The 17,748-nt window shown below is 25.3% G+C and overlaps 1 protein-coding gene across 7 annotated transcripts in view; it reads right to left on the minus strand.

Moving 5' to 3' along the window:
• Positions 1-330: 330 nt before the first annotated feature.
• LOC147810008 (nuclear cap-binding protein subunit 1-like) overlaps positions 331-17,748 on the minus strand; it is a 39,153-nt gene continuing 21,735 nt past the window's right edge. For 5 of the 7 annotated variants that reach the window (XM_087164813.1, XM_087164811.1, XM_087164807.1 and 2 more), the window contains 3 exons: positions 12,952-13,090; positions 8,595-8,760; positions 331-6,769 (listed from right to left, as the gene is read on the minus strand). The gene's annotated coding sequence lies outside the window, so the exon portion shown is untranslated. The remainder of the gene's footprint in view (positions 6,770-8,594; positions 8,761-12,951; positions 13,091-17,748) is intronic. The other 2 variants (XM_087164808.1, XM_087164810.1) reach the window with 2 other exon arrangements.

Below are 17,748 nucleotides of genomic sequence, written 5' to 3' on the forward strand. Positions count from 1 at the left end.
GTTAAAAAGAAAGATTGAATTTGACGAAATTTGTCATGCAAAATGCATTAAATTTTAAAATTTTTTTTAATAATTTATATCTATATATGTATATGCTCCTCACACTTTTTTAGTCCCCAAATGTTTGGTGATGGACATTACTTTAAATTCCGGAGTCTGCACTTGATTCCCCCTTTGATGGATCTATTGTTATGACATCACCTGCTGGATGGAATTTCTCTGAGAGGACCCACAATCACCTTAACACACAACAGATTGAACTTTCACATTGCTGCGTTAGAAGCCGATCAGAGTGAGCGCAACTAGCAAAGAAAAACAATGAGGCAAGTATTTACAATAACAACTTTTATTGCACCTTTCTGTACAGGAACAATGAACTGAATTCTTACATTAAAGGGAAATAGAATTTATTATCAACTACGGTACATATATTACGACACAACAACAAAAGAGATAAATGGAACTTTTCATAAATTTTACATCTTCTTAAACTAGAAACAACAGAGAAATGATGGGGAAAAAACTTGTAGAAAATGGAACCTTTTGTTCGTATCAATGATTTCATTTAACAATCTGATTGCTCTGTCAGATACATGAAGTCTTGATAATGCATAAATCCTTGAGGATTTAGTTAATATGCATTTTCAATAAGAAATATGATTAATTCAGCTTTTATATCTTACATTGTTAATAAACCGCTCGTGTAAAATATTTTATAAGCCAATATGCAAAACATATTAAAAAAATTTTTTTTTTTTAGATATAAGTGAAGGCGTAATCTTTAGAGCAAATGATTTTTTAAACCTTTGTTTTTTCAAACTTTTTTTATCATCGAGTTCATGAAATTTCAAAAATAAAATTCTTAGACTTTTCTACAATACTGGACTACATTTTATCTATATATGATAATATGTCGTCAGATTTTTTTTATTTTATTATTTGATGTTTTTAACGGATTTTGAGAACGGAGAAAAACGCAACTAAATGAAGACATTGCGTAAAACTATTGAATTGCGACATCTTTAAAAGGCCTCATTTTAATACAAGTTTATAAAAAATATAAAAATTTTTTAATCGCAATTCAATATTTAGTTAAAGTTCCCTGTAAAAAAATCAACAGTAACATTTTCTGTTGTGTTAAATATAATAAATAACTTTATAAGTCACTTTGATAATTACTTAGGATTTCCTAAGTTTATAAAATGCAACTGAAATTTAGTTTTATAAATTATAACTGTATCAATAAATTTTGATTATTTTTTAGAACATAAGCTGTTATATTTATACATGAATTGTAAAAATTCAAATTATTAACAAAAAAATTTTAACAATATATAAACTTTACTTCCCAAAAATATTTTGAAAAAGCCATAGTTACTTAAAAAAAAAGAAGATAATATTAAGGGTAATTTCAAACCAAAATTTTTTTTCTTCCTGTTTTGAAAATTTTTTTTCGTCTCTGAAGAATCAATTCTCTGTGAAGAAAAATAAATAAAAATGAAAAATTAATGTTTGAAGGGCTAAACCTTCTGAAAGACCAATTTATTTTTCTTGGTCATTTTAGACTTGAGTTATTACAAATTGACTGTAGATAAATAATTTTTATCAATGACAAGTTTAACTGCATTTTGCAAAAAATTATTTTCTTAAAAAGACTTCATAATAAAAAGATCACTTGAAACATGTCTTTAACCAAGACTTCATGAATCCTGTAATATATTAAAGAAGCACTCAATTAAAAAAAAGAGATTAATAAAAACCTCATCTTTATAAAGTAAAGCAAAATTATACTTTTTTTTTAAATGAAAGAAAAAAGCATTAATTTAAATGAGCAAATTGCTCATGAGGTCAGATTATTATTTCCGGATACAATTCTTTAATAAATTTTATATATAAGTTAAAAAATATATTTCAATCAAATAGCAACATTTCAGTTTTTTCCCCATTCTGTTATTTACAAAAGTTGAAAGAAATTTGTAGAGAAAAAAAAAAAAAGATTTAAACACAAAACACAGGAAAATCAAATTTATGACAAAACAAATCAACAAAAATGAGTACAACAAAAATACACAAGACTGAAATTGCAAATAAGTCAGATTTAATTTAAACGTACTCCTCGAAAATGTGTAGATTCATAATGGGCAGTACATTGCTAAAATCAGGCATGTAAAATTAAATTCTTTGTGTTATGCTTCAGTGCCTTTAAACATTCAGAAATTCAATATTGAACATTTTAATAAGCAATTTAATTAAAGATTAGTAAGAGAAAATAAACAGAAATGTTAAACTAAAACAAACTGAAAAATATTATGAGAAATATATTACTTTTGTAATAATAATATGATTAATAATCATTATTATTAATCATATTATATTATTTACTAAACGATAATTCTTATATAAATGATAACTATTATATAACATAATATAAATGATTACTATAATAATAACTGATATAATGAATGATTATTTTTAATAAAAGAGTTAACAGGCTTAAGTTTTTTTTGGAATCAAATGAAATAAACAAATTTTTTGAAATTTTTATAAAACTCAAAAATAATATTGAAAGTAGAAAGTTTTTACACGTCACACAAAATACAAGATCACTAGGTATATTTATACATAAAATCGATTATTTCAAAAATATTCTAATTTTCCTTAAATTCTGTTGTGTTAAGTAAGTCATCTGCACCTTATAGAAACAATTCACAATAACCAATTATGATTTATCCCAATTTGTGAAGTATTGCTACAACAACACTACAGTTTCACATTAACAAAGATGATAAAACTTCATTATTTTTTTAAATAACTGGTTAAAACATTACAAACATGAAATTTACGTACAAATAAACTTGTTAGCATGAAACACTAATTAAAAGCAAATAAAAAACTGTTAAAATGTAAACTTCTGATTGGGTATGATTTTTTTGAAAATTAACCTATAATGTACAAAATAAGCTTTATCAAGCTTATGAGCTTATTTTCAGAAATATGTTACATTAACTACAAGATTTAAAAAGCTTTAAAGATGCTAGTAATAACTAATTATTTACACACAAATTATAACATAAGTAAGCCACAACTTAAATAAAAAGCGTTAATAAATATGCAAAATAATAAAAAACATAAGAACACACAATCTTAATAAATGATCACACAACTGAAATAAAATAACTTTTACTTAAAATAAAAAAACTTTTTTCCTTGACAGTAAATGTTATTAAAAATTAAGTATACCTTACATAATAAAATTTATCTCCAAATATAGCTCATATTTGGTTAAAAACATTGAATACATTTTGCATATAAAATAATTAACCTTAAAAAATGTTTTATGGGTAAATAGCGTTTGTATTTAGTTTAATTAATGCAATGACACCAAAAATAAATAAATAAATAAAAATAATATGTACTTTGTGAATTAAAAATAAATACCAAGACCTGCACTTTTCATGTAACTGTCAAAAATAATTGTTATAAAAAATTTGTTAAAAATTAAGCACGTGATAAAGATGTTTGCAAAAGAGCAAAGCACATAACAAGTTTTTAGCAACTGTTATCAAATTTCTACAGACTCTAACAATCTTTATCTTTAAAAATTAAGTACAAAATTTTTTGCCACACATTCATTGTAAATATTTAAATAAAATGCTTTACGACTGTATGAAGGATAGTAATTTATCAGATTTTAATTGTGATTAATATATAATAGTACTTTTTCATTCATTTTAATGTAATATAAAAAAAAAGAAAGTTTAATTGGAAAATTTTCAAAATTAGGTATGTTATAAACTCTGATTATCATGATAGTTTTAATAGAATAATTTTTAAAACAATTTCTACTTCATTTAAACTATTCAACTCCAAAATTTCACTAATAAATTAGAATCAGATTAGGAACGGTCATTATTTTAATAAAATTTAACAACCAGGAAATAAAATTATTTTCACATATTTTTGGCAAAAACAAAATAACTTTTGAAATACAATGGGAAGACACTTCAAAATGCAATGAAAAATATTAGAGTAGAACCCTAACTATACAATACCCAGGGGACTAGGGGTGTGTGGGAAAATCCTTTTTTGACCTTTTTATGTCTATTTTATAAGTGTGAGTAAAATTACTCAAAGTAATTAGCAATGATAATAGAATCCCTTATCAGGTAAAAAAACCAAAAAGTTAGAAAATACCTATCAGTTCAAATAATGAAAACACAATTAAAAAGCATGTGAAACTATTTTTCACAAAAAGCAAATATTTAAATTATTTAGATACTTGTTTAAAGTTTTTTTTAAACTTTATCTACAAATTGAGAGTCTAACAAAAGTTCTTTTTAAATAAATCATGATTAACAGAGCTGCCAACATGGATAGGAAAAAATCCAGTAGATTTTATGAAATAACATACATTTCATGATAATTGTTGCATTATGTACTAAATATTTTATGCATAGGGAATTTTAGGGATTTTTAAAATCATCAAAATAGAAACACAGCAATATTGCCTAACTAGTATTGACATTAGATGAACTTAAAATGCTATGTATGATGCTTACACACAATTTTGAATAGTAGTAGGCATTTAATTCATCAAAGATAATTAAAAGTCTTTTAATTGAAAAAGGGAGTTCAGAATAAATAAAATAACAGTACATTTTAATAAAAAAAAAACTTTAAATTGATAATTATAAATGAGGCTTGCTTTAACTTTTAATTAAATAATAAACAAATAGAACAACATGACATGCGAAACACAAATACTAAAAATCAGTTTGCTGAAAAATTATTTCACAAATTCTTAAAGATCAAGAATTTCTTTTGATCATTTAACAACGAATTATATGTCTTTTTAAATTGATCATAATTAGGGTTGCAAGTTTGTCGTCAAATTTCACATAAAATTTAGAAATTTCCGAGGAATACAAATATAAGCACGTAAAAGAGCAGAAAAAATTGTTAGATTTAATTTAATTTTATGTAACGTTAAATTTATTCATATAAACAGATTTTCAAAGGAATATTGCAAATTATTAAATTATTCTTGATATGTTTTTCCGTTCATCAAATATTTGTTTGCTAACATTTCTATACATTTTTTAATGCAAAGTTTTTATAAATTTCACAGTCCTGGCCATAAAGCCTGTGCCACTGAGTTAATTGTCATTTCAATTAATTTCTGGTAAAGTAAGAGCTTATTGCACTATTTGGAATGCATGTTGCTCTTATATATTTACAATTAAAAAGATAGTAAGACCAACTTATTTAATAAGATTTGGACTATCTCTGAACTATTTTCATGTGAAATTGCTATTGATCTATTTTCCTAAACATTTCATCAATAAAAAATTATCAATTTTAAAGTTGCAGAGAAGTAGTAATTATTGTTAGAATTAGTGTTGTTGAATTAGAATAATGTGAAAAAACTTCTCTGTTTAAACAATTTTTGCACAAATCACAGCACTTCAAAAAAATTCTGGATTTAAGAATAATAATCATGGAAATCAGCATGAAAATTCACTCCCTGACAAACTTGCAACCCTAATTATAACACATATAACTTCAATGACTTTTTCATAACTAGTAATTGACTAGTCTATTATAATAAATCTGAATAAGATTAAAAATAAATACCAGGGGGAAACATAACACATTCGAAAAAGGTTAACAAAAATATGTAAATGCAAAGATATATAAACAAGTTGAATTCAGAGAATAAACAAAATCAAAATAGTCACTAAAATCACATTTCAATATACTAAAATACAATTTTTCTTAAAAAATAAAATGAGATTCTATAAAAAGACATGATTAGAGTAAAACACATGAAAAGATATTCCAAAATAAATTGCAATTTACCTGTCTGAACTGCTTATAAAGTATTAAAACAAGAATTTGAATAAAATACAGGGATGTTATTCATCAATTAATAACTGTATAATATAAATAACAATTTAATAACTACATAGAGCAACTGTTGTCCATAAACACAAATGAGATTTTTCAAAGTAAAAACTATCATATGTAACCAAATTTTAATTTAAGCAATAACTTCTCAAACACTAAAATAAATAAATTTCAGTTAATTTTAACGAATAAAGGCAAACAATGTTAAAAGATTTGTTAAAAAATGAGAATGACAGTAATAATGGGTGATTAATGAATTTATATCTTTTCTAACATCATACAAAAAAATATTGAGATGATGTAAAGAAATGATAGGAAGTTAAATTGATACTTATATTAAACCATGCACAAATTTCCAGTTTAAGCTAAAATTTATTTAAAGAAAAAAAATTCATCTTAAAATAACTTCAACTAATCAGATAGTAATTCTAATAAAATTTTGTTTTTCATTTATATATAAAATAAAAGTTAAACGGGAATTTAAACATAGAAAATTTACTTGAAGGTTTTGATTCCACTAGCATTATATGTACTTTGAAAGAAATATTAATAGTATTTTATCATTTTCAAGTAGTATCAGGAGCAGAAATTGCTAATTATTTTGGAATATCTTCTGAACAATCTTAATGCTATTATTAGTTTGGATGTGAAAAATCAAAACTTGATGGGAAATAAAGTAGTCTGGAACTTTCCTTGCTTGAGACAAAATTGCAATTTGAAAACACTCCAGTCAAAAATTGGATGATACGATCCAATAAATGCTGCACTGATAATCCACAAGAAAGGAAATCATCTCCAAAATGGGGAAAGAAAACAGTGAGGGATGACATAGATCTACTTCTCCACTGCTCAATTCTGTACCCTTTAAAAAGAAAACACTTCATATAAAAAATATGTTTATATAATAAATTTGCATGTTAAGGAATAGGTACACATGTTAGAATTTAAGAAATATATTTATATGTTAAGAATGTCTTAAAGACAGTTCTTTTAAAAGGGCTATACTTTGCACTATCTATAATAAAGTGAAGAATTTGTCTGACTGCCTGTCTGAGTGTTTGTCTCTCTCAAAGCTCAAGAATCATTGAATGTATCATTCTGAAATTTGAAAAGCGGCTATAAGGGCAACTTTAGCCTCCAAAGCTAAAATTCGCTCCAAATTTTAGGAAGCTTTAATATAGATACTGTAAAAAAAGGTTTTCAACAGTCTTGTTAAATGGAACAGTATTAGAGAAAATTGTGTGTGGTAAATTTTGACTATTATGAGTTGACCTTGGGCAACAGCCTCATGTTAAATAATTCAGAATATTGTTAATCCTTAGTTTTACAAGACGAACCATTTAAAACATGCTCTGCTGAATCTACTAACACAAAGTCACCGGAAAGGAAAAAATATAAGAATAAATTTAAAAAATGAAAGGTTTTTTAGTTTCATTAATATGCACTATAATGCAACACTAGATAAGTTATATTTTACTTGCGAAAATGAATTTAAGAAAAAGTAATCTAGTGTTTAAATACACGTTAAAATGTAACAATTGAAACAGCAGCATTATTTTAACCAGAAAAGGAAAAAAAGATTAAATGCTTTAAACATTCTTATCTATCCTTAACATAATTTGCAAACATTCTAAAGCATATTTTAATGATTTTATGAAATATATTTGAAACAAAATGCAGCTTACTTACACATGGCAAATTAATAGTCTAAATCGTGTAATAATTAGTAACTTTCACATAGTCTAAATAACATAATTCATACTAATACATCACATAATTCATATTTCATAATAAAGTGATTAGATGTGACTGCTTTATATATATATATATATATATATATATATATATATATATATATATATATATATATATATATATATATATATATATAAAAGAGTAAATAAAGAAAGTTGGTAAAAACATAAAAAAAATTATTACAAGCCTTTTATTTTGCTACTAGACCTGCATCACACATTCAGTTAAGCCCAAAAAATTCTTTTTTATTAATAAAATATATAATTTATAAGTGTTATACATATATTAAAAGAATTAATACTAAAAAGTTGAATTACCGTTATGCATGAGAATAGTTTTCTTAACAGTGCCATGTTATATTAAGTCCTATTTGAAATAAAAACAGGCCATACTAAGCACCTTAAATCACTCCACTTTTTTTTTCTCATTCAAAAAATATTTTTATGAAAATTTTTATGGAATAAAAATACAATTATCTTTGAGAAGATTTATAATTTTCAAACCAATATGTTTTTTATCAATTCTAGGTGAAACATATAAACAAAAGGGTCTAAAACAATTTTTCAAAGGTATCAACACATTCTTATGGCCAGAAAATTCATAAGGTTCGTTAATTAGCAAATACAGATAAGTTACTTATTGTTTAACCATTTATAGATATTTACTAGTAATATTTCTTTACCATCCTCTATTATTCTCTAGTATTATTACGATTTGATATTTTATTTTTATCACAAATTAACAGTTTAAAACTGAAAGTGTTATTTTTTATTATAAAATAATCCTATAATATATTGTTTTGTAAAAATATATTGGAAAATTTTTATGCTTTTATGCTTAACTGCGAGTCGTTATTCATTAACCATTCAAAAAAATTACTTTCGTTATTTGGAGATTTAAAATAGGAAAATAGATAAATATGAAAGACTTACCTGTTCCAGCGGAGGAGCGGGCACAGCCTTGGTTCTCAGTAAGACACAGAGGGATTGCGAGCTAGCAGTCTCGAAGACACTGGACGTGCATCGTCCTTTTGACCTGGAGACATTTGAGCTGAGAAGGAGAAATCTACTAGCATGGCTAATTGTGTGCTCCTAGGCCCTGTAAAAAGATTTATTTCTTATTAGAGTTTCTAGCAAATACATTAAACATAATTCATTCCTGAAATAGGAAGAAAAAAAATAAAACTCTGCTCTATATAAAGTATTCTGTTTTTTCTTCTTTTTCTTTTTAAATTTAGGATTTTGTACATCAAAACATGGGAGTAGCTACAATTCAGAAATTATGGTCCTGACAGTTCAGCCAGGTGAGCAGAATTCTTTTAAGAAAAAAATATAAAACTTTCTGAACATAAGTTAAAATTTATGATTTTATCAAAACATGGGAGTAGCCACAATTCAGAAATTATGGTCCTGACAGTTCAGCCAGGTGAGCAGAATTCTTTCAAGAAAAAAATATAAAACTTTCTGAACATAAATTAAAATTTATTTTATTCAACAAATTCTATGTAAAAAAATTATTTTTAATAACTTTTTGTTATTTTATTAATTGCTTGTCAATTTTTTAAAAATTTTATGGTAAAAAAAATGCATTATTTTAAACTATCAAATTTTAAATGACACAATACGAAATTTGAACGAAATTGATCAAATAGTTCTTAAATAATAGATTTCTAAAAATATGGTTTTTTCTCAAGTGTCATAACTCAAATTAATCAACCATTTTCGCTCAAATTTTGAACAGTTTAAATACATAGTTTATAAAATGCTGTGAAAATTTGTATAGCTTACAATTTTATTTTCTTTTCAAACCTTATTAAAAATGAATAAGGAACATTAATTGTATACATTGAATTTTTATTTAAAGAAACAAATTCTATAATTTTTGTTCATATTTTGATGGTCAAGAACTCTAAATCAATAAAAGTAAGGTCTGCTAGTTAAGAGAAAATACTTTTTTAGTAACTTGACCATAGTTAGTGCTACTTAATCAACATTTTTGAAATCATAATTTTTGAATCTTTAAGATTAGCACCTAGATCAGAAAAATCAGATTATTGAAACAAAAAGCTATTTAAGGTTAGTCAAGAGGTAACAAAAAAGTTCTAAATTAATTTTAAAAAAATCCAAAAATTAACAAATAAAAGTAAGAATATAATAATAATAAATAAAAAATATTAATTTAAATTGAGTTATTCCTATTATTCTTTATATATATATATATATATATATATATATATATATATATATATATATATATATATATATATATCATGGTGGCCACTCAAATCAGATTTCAAATTTCCCTGATATTTCCAGGTAAAAATCTTAAAATTTCCAGGTCTGTATTTTTCTTTCTTTCTTATAAAGTGTAGGATGTGTACTAGAAAAGTATCGATATTATAAAATATTTTATTCAAAATGTTACTTTTTTAACATATTATCTTGTAAATATAATTCATTTTGTTCAAATATAATTCATATAATTCAAATATAATTCATTTTTTTATTTTATTTTTTAATGTTTTGGTACAACATTAATTTTCAAAAAATTAAGACATGTGGAGAAAATAATAGGTTTAGCTTGTAGATTATATTGCTTTTAATGAATAAAAATATTTTAAATGTGTTATTTAAAGTAGTTTTTGCTCAAAGTGTATCTATCAAATGGCAAAAACAGAATAACCAATAAAACCTTGGACAAGTATTGTTTAATATATTTTCCTTAAGCAAAGGAAAAACGTTCCAGATGATTATATATCAGTAAATTTTTATAGTTACAGTGGCTCCCAAAAGTGTTCATTCACTTTTTATAACTTTTATTGAAATAGGAAATAAAAATTCATTAATTAAAATGAATATTTGAAAATGGGTATTTGATAATAAGATGCATAATCTATTCTTAGCAAAACTGCAAGTAATATATTAGTTCAATACTTAGCAAATCAAAGCAAAAGTTCATTGTTAAGATATTAATGATCAAATTGTAACAAAAATTTTACCCCACAAAAGTCATTGTACACTTAATTGTTTTCCGATTTTAGAATTAAAATTATCGTCAATTGCTTTAATTTTTTTACTTAATTACTTATCATTTATTTATTTGTAATTTTGTACCAAACTTATGATAGCAAAATTATATTTTAACTTTTGTTTGCTAATTCCATAAGATTTTATTTTATCATTTAAAAACGGCTCGTGGCCGTAGTAAAACAATAAACCAAATTTGAAAGTTGATTATTTGCCATCATAAGAGATAAATCAGTAATGAATATTGTTAAATTAGTTTATTGTGTGCTATTGCACTGTAATATATGATAAAATGCTTAAAAGAAGGACTTCATATCAAAGATTAAAATTACAAAATTTGTGGAAAAATTCATAAATTCACAATTGAGTGTTGTAAAAGTTTCTTTAAAATTTAATAAAAAATATTCTGCTCGAATTTTGCCAAGCAAAAAAAAAAAACTAGTTACATTTATTTACAAACTTATAAAAGCTATTGCAGATGTGAAAGGAAACTCTATTAAATGTTAATATAACGAAAATTAGAATATTTTCTAATAAGCGGAGATTTTTTTGAAAGTGTACAATGACTTTTGTGGGATAAAGTTTTCGTTACTTTTTGATGATTGATTTCCTTAAAATAAACTGTTGCTCTGTTTTTAAAATAATCCATATTCCATCCGAATATATTTTAATTATTAAATATCCTTTCTGAAATATTCATTAATATCATATTTTCCTTAAACCGATATCTCAAGTCAAATTTTTAAATAATGTTGTTTTCAGTTAGCATTATTATTTTAGGAGATTCAGTATACAAAAATAAATGTCACAAATGCAAAATTGTCTAATTTTTTGTTGTATACTCTATAGGGAAAAAAATAGATAAAATTCTTTAAATTTTATACCTATTCGTTTTTTGTTTTTTTCTTATTTGAAATTAAAATATTTAAAGAATTCCTAACTAAACACATGGGTTTATAGGTTAGCATGGTTAATTGTTTTTGTTTTAACAACTAGAATCTTGTACAGTGCAAAACTAAAACACCACATTTCGTTTTCCTTCTTTCTACTAAACACACATGAATAAAAAAAAATTTATATTTTATGTTTATACATCATGTAATATGTTTCCTATACATTCCTTAGTCTTTGTCTGCTTTTTAGGGTAATAGGAATAGTTTTGGCAATATCATCTCTGGAATGCAAGCAACATTTACAAACTTCCGATATTGTGATAACTATACAATTCGAATTTTGAATTAAGAAATCAAATATTTACCGACAAAACAGTAAAATTAATTAATAAATAGTTAGTTCATTAAAAAAACTTTTTTTAAATTTAAAATATGTTATAAATGGTAAAATAAAAAAGAGAAAAATAGTATTAATGCAACAATTGGTTTACAAACATTGCTGTTAGTGATTGTAAAAAAATGTATGATTGGTTGGTTTGCTGAGAAAAAATAATTTACAGATTTCTTTGAATGGGAGTACAAAAGCTTTCAGAAAAAGAGTGCGACATAAAATCTATTATTATTAAGTTATAACCAAAACTTTTTGGAGAATTTTATAAAGTTAAAAATACAAAAACATTTTGAATCATTTTGTCAAAATAGAAAAAAATTACCACTAAGGCATCGGAACAAACTTGAACTATAAATGGATTCAGCCCAAGAACAGAAATTAAAAACAGAAGCAAATATCCTAACCCCTTCATCCACCTCCACCACAATCTTTGCATTTCCTAAATTGCAGTCCCATAGTCTCCATAGAGGTCAAATGTTTCTACAGTTGTTTAGCAACCATGGGAGAATTTTATGTGGCATTCTAGTTTAACAGGGTTATAATGGAGCAAATTTTGATACAAGCAAAGTATCGTTAAGTTGATGATATTTCAACTGTTTGGTCTAAAAAAAGTGGTCATAATGGATAAAAACATTTCAGTCTAAAAAATGTGGATATAATGGATGAAATAATTTAAATTAAGGAAATTAGTAAATAATTTAAATTAGTGAAATTGGAAAAATATCGAAGAAAAAATGTCCAGCTTTTCTTTAAAATTCCCTGATTTTTCTAGGTTTTTATCAAAATTTCCCTGATTTTTCCAAATTTTTTCCAGCATAAAAAAAATTCCCTTATAATTCCAGGTTTTCCAGGCGAGTGGCCACCCTGATATATATATATATATATAAAATCTGTCAAACCAATTGTTTTTGAAAATTTATCGTAAAAAAAAGGTCTTAAGGAAAGGTATTAAAAATAAAATAGTAAATCAATATCTTACGGCTAAGAGGAGGTGTTGGAGGTGCAGCTGCAGAAGATGAACTGCTAGATCTTCCACTTGATGAACTGCTGGCAGGTGAAGATGGAGAAGATGAAGGGCTGGAATTCGAACCATGAACTGAATCAAACCCGCTCGCCTGCTAAAAAATTTAAAACTTTTTCAAGCAATCAATGACCGTCAGATACATAAAAATACAGTTTAAACATAAAAATAAACTTAAGAAACAGAAACTTTTTTAAACAAAAATTTAACTTTCACAATCTAGTTACGCCTATATTTATTGTAGCTAATAAAGTCTCTTTAAAATGTGCTCCATTAAAGGATAGGAGCAAATAAAATGCTCCAATGAACGGAGACAAATAAAATGTAAATTCTTACTACAACTTTTTTTCTTCTCTTTTTAAATTTAATTTCTCTTCTTTGTTCTTAAGCTTGTGAAATAAGAAATTATTTATTTAACCCACATGCATATATATCAGCATAAAATAATAGTTTTTTTATTTATGGTCAAAATGATTTTTTCTTGGCATTAAGATTAATATTAGAAAGAATAAAACAGATGAGTAACATTAAAAGATATAAAATTCTAAAAGACATTAAGCAAAAAAGTTACATTCCTGGTTTTTTTTATCTCCGTAAAATAAATTAATTTTTATAACAGGGTTTTGATGGTCAAATTAAAATTAAATTTAAGTATATAACACAATAAGTAAAAGTTTTTCAAATTCTACGGATGAATATACTTTGTTTGTCCCCCGTTGACACTTTTTGACACTTATTTATAGGCTATCACTGATTCATAAATTCTCAAACATGATGTGTTCTATTTGCAATTCATGTCAAAATGAAATGCAATGTGGATAATGTAAATACAAATCACAATGAATTCTTATATTTGCTTGAATAAAAATCATTATGGGTAATTTCAAAAAAATGTGAATGCAAAGCACATTGTATAATTCATAAATTGAAGGAATAAGACTAACTCTAGTTATTAATAACTTATGTAAACGGATGAGTTATTTTTAAATACATAGAGAAATTACAAAGAAGATAGATTGGTAGAAATAAAATGAGTTTCTTTCTGTTATCAGCTGACATTTGACTAGGGCAATGTTATTCTGATGGGTGATCAGAACAAAAAAATCGTTTTATTTGATAAGTTAAAAATCTCTCTACATTTAAATAAATATAAATGATTTAGTTTTCTGATTAAACTATTTAAAGAAAATTCATATTGAAGGTAGACCGTATAGTTATCTTAAATTCGGAAAATTAAAAAAAAGAAATTTTCTGCTAATTTTTCAAAATTTTATAAATGAGTTTAATTGAAAACTGCCCCTCACCCAAAAAAAGAAATGAATAAATAAAGTAAATATTGAGATTAGTTGTTCTTTAAATATTTCAATTTTTTTTTAAAAAAAAAGGCAAAGATTATTTAGTTTTTAGATAAAAGAGTACATGGCTGCAAGAAATTATAATTTTTATGTGATTAGATTCATGTTTTGATTGTGATATGATTTGATATGACATGATTTTTTAAGATCAAGGTAAGTTTTTCTTTAGAAAATAACAATTAAATTAAATGACCAATTTGAAATTTTTTAAAAAGGAAGAAAAATGTAATGCATATCTTCAGACATACGAATACATGACTTCAGTAACTCCTTATTATGCTGCTCAGAGATTTTCCTTAACTAAATTAAATAGCACAGAATTTTTTTTTGACTGAAACAAGTGATTCTAAAATTAGGAAGTGGAGTACTGCAAATAAATTAAATGTCACATGACATTCAGTCGCAAATTTTTTTTAACAGGAAACAAATTGATTAAGAAACAAGAATTTGACAAGAAAGTTTTTGCGAAATGGTTTCTTTAATGAAAATACATCATTGAAAAAACTCCTCGATCATAGAACTTTTGGGTATTGAAATTCTTGCATTACTTTCTAATTGAGTAACATTTGGTAGAATAAAGTTTGGAAAAGCCAATGGGCACTTGATTGAAATTTTAGCAAATGTAACTATAAAAACAGAGTGTTTGGCTTTAAGAAGAGAATTATTTTGGGGGTTATTGTTCCCTCTCTCAAAAATTTGTGAACTGAAAGATACATAAGAAAAAGAACTTTGATCACTATTTCTCAAAATTTTTAATTATATTATTAGCAGTTTTAAAAAAGAAAGTTATACATACAATCCATAGACACTCAACCAAAGTGCATATTCAAAGTTAGCTTCAATGTCATCAATAAAGGGAAGAAATTCTCCTTCAAAAAAAATTAAAGATTCTGCAGAAATAGATGTCTTATCAAACACCTGCAAGACAAGAGAACCCGTGGATCAAGTAGTGGGAGAAAATTGCCTTTAAGGAGGGCTTTTTGATGCAATCAACTCGCATTTGAGTTAGATGGAGAGGAAGAAAACGAGAACCTCCCATCAAGGAAGGGGAATCTAATCCTTGATCCGTCTACCACTGAGAATATTTCAGAACTGTGGTGGGCGCCAGCCGGATGCGGAATGCGTATTGACCAGTCATCGCTCGGATTGAAAGCTGGGTTTACCTCATTAGAAGGTGAACGCTCTATCCCTTGAGTCATCACGGCTCAAGTTAAACAATTAACACTCAACATACTGCAGTACTGGCATTAGCACCCTCTGTTGATGAATAAGAGAAGTATTTTTGCCATCAATGGATATTTTATCAAACATTTTTTTAAAAAATTCTTCAATAAATACGGGGAAATTCGAGAATATACAGGTAAACAGGAGATAGTCGTAAAATACAGGAGTCTTCGTTACAAAACAGGAGACTTGGCAGGTATGAGTTCTTTTAAAAAGGGGTATACTTTGTATTATCTATAATAATAAAAGGAAGAGTTTGCCTGTCTGTCTCTCTCATAACTCAAGAATCATTGAATGTATCATCCTGAAATTTGGAAAGTGTCTACAAGAGCAAATTTTGGCCCTGATACAAAAATTCGCCCCAAATTTTCAAATACTTTGTTCAGTAGACTACAACAATACTAGGAAGATTTAATATAGATACCATAGCTGCCAAGATGGATAGGAAAAAATCCAATAGATTTTAAGAAATATAAATTTCATAATAATTGTTGCATAATGTAAATACTTTACGCATAGGGAATTTTAGAGATTTTTATAGTTATCAAAATAGAAAGAATGCAATATTGTGTATCTAGGATTGACATTAGATGAACTTAAAATGCTATGTATTATGTTTACACACAATTTTGAATAGTAAGAGGCATTTAATTCATCAAAGGTAGTTAAAGTATTTTTTAATTAATTTAAAAAGGGAGTTCTGATAAAAATAAACTGAATATTTTAGGTCAAAAGCAGTTTTAAACTGATTTTTATATAAGGGACTACCTTTATTATATATAATACTTATTTTAATATTCAAGGAAGCAATAATATGTGCAAAATATCTATTTCAATTGGGATTTTTTACGAAACCTACTCAATTTTATCGAATTTTCTAAAAGGTGAAAAAACCAGGTGAATTTTTATTAAACCAGTAGACCAGGAAAAACTGGAAAAATCCAATAGAGTCGTAACTATGAGATACTATAAAAAAAGGTTTTTTACGGTCTCTCTAAAGGCATAAGACACAGAGAAAATTGTGTGATTGTTGTAAATTTTGACTATAATGAGTTGACCTTTAGCAACAGCCTTATGCTAAATGATTCAGAATACAGTTAATCTTTATTTTGATGAGATGAGCCATTAAAAACATGCTCTGCCTAATCTATTAACACAAAGGATAAAATCTAAGAATAAATTTTAAAAATGGAATATTTTTCAGCTTCACTAATTTGCACTATAATGAAACTCTAGATAAGTTGAGAATGAATTTAAGAAAAAGGAAAGATGCATTTTAAAATGTAACAATTGAAATAGCACAATTATTTTAACAAAGAATAAAAAAATTAAGTGCTTTAAACATATTTATCTATCCTCAAAATAATTTGCAAACATTCTAAATAATTTTTTAATGATTTTATGAAATATTTTTGAAATAAAATGCAGTTTACTTACACATGGCAATTTAATAGTCTTAATCATGTAATAATTAGTAACTTTTACATAGTGTAAATCACATAATTCAAACTAATAAATCACATAATTCATAATAAAGTGATTAGATGTGACTGCTATTCCGATAATTTTTTATAAGTTTATGGTTAACAATAATCTGACGTCTTAAAATTCAATAACAAAAATTATTCTAGGTTATTTTTAAAAATAGAAAGGTATTTTTGCATAAATAGTGAACATTTAAAGCACATGACATAGTGCATATAACATCCTCATGTTTGACAATAACTTAGTATTTGAACTATTATATAATATTTTATATAAAAGCGTTAAGGCTTTTTAAATTAAGTAAAATTAAGGATTGAAATAGAAAAAAGTTTAATCATAAAAAAAAACTTTGAAAAGCTTATGGCATCAAAATATATAGCCTATTTCAAGAGTCGAAATTCAACTCTTCTTTCAATTGAAGAACTTAGTGTAAGAGGAGTTCTAAGCTACACTTTCAATGAAATTGAGATTCTTCAGGAAAAGAACTTATTTAAGTCTTACCTAACTGTGTGACATTAATTTAATTTATAATTTTAATTAGTCATCTTTAAATTTTGAAAATCTCAGTGGAAGAAGGCACTAATTGACAATCTAAGAGTTTTTACAGAATTGAAGAAATTCCAAGTGTATTTGGCAACTAACAGTGAACCATTAAAAGTTTATCTTATCGTAGCAAATTAATATACCAAGA

The sequence above is a fragment of the Parasteatoda tepidariorum genome, chromosome 5 (assembly GCF_982258835.1).
Source record: "Parasteatoda tepidariorum strain Cologne lab strain chromosome 5, Ptep-v5.0, whole genome shotgun sequence".
Taxonomy (NCBI): domain Eukaryota; kingdom Metazoa; phylum Arthropoda; class Arachnida; order Araneae; family Theridiidae; genus Parasteatoda; species Parasteatoda tepidariorum.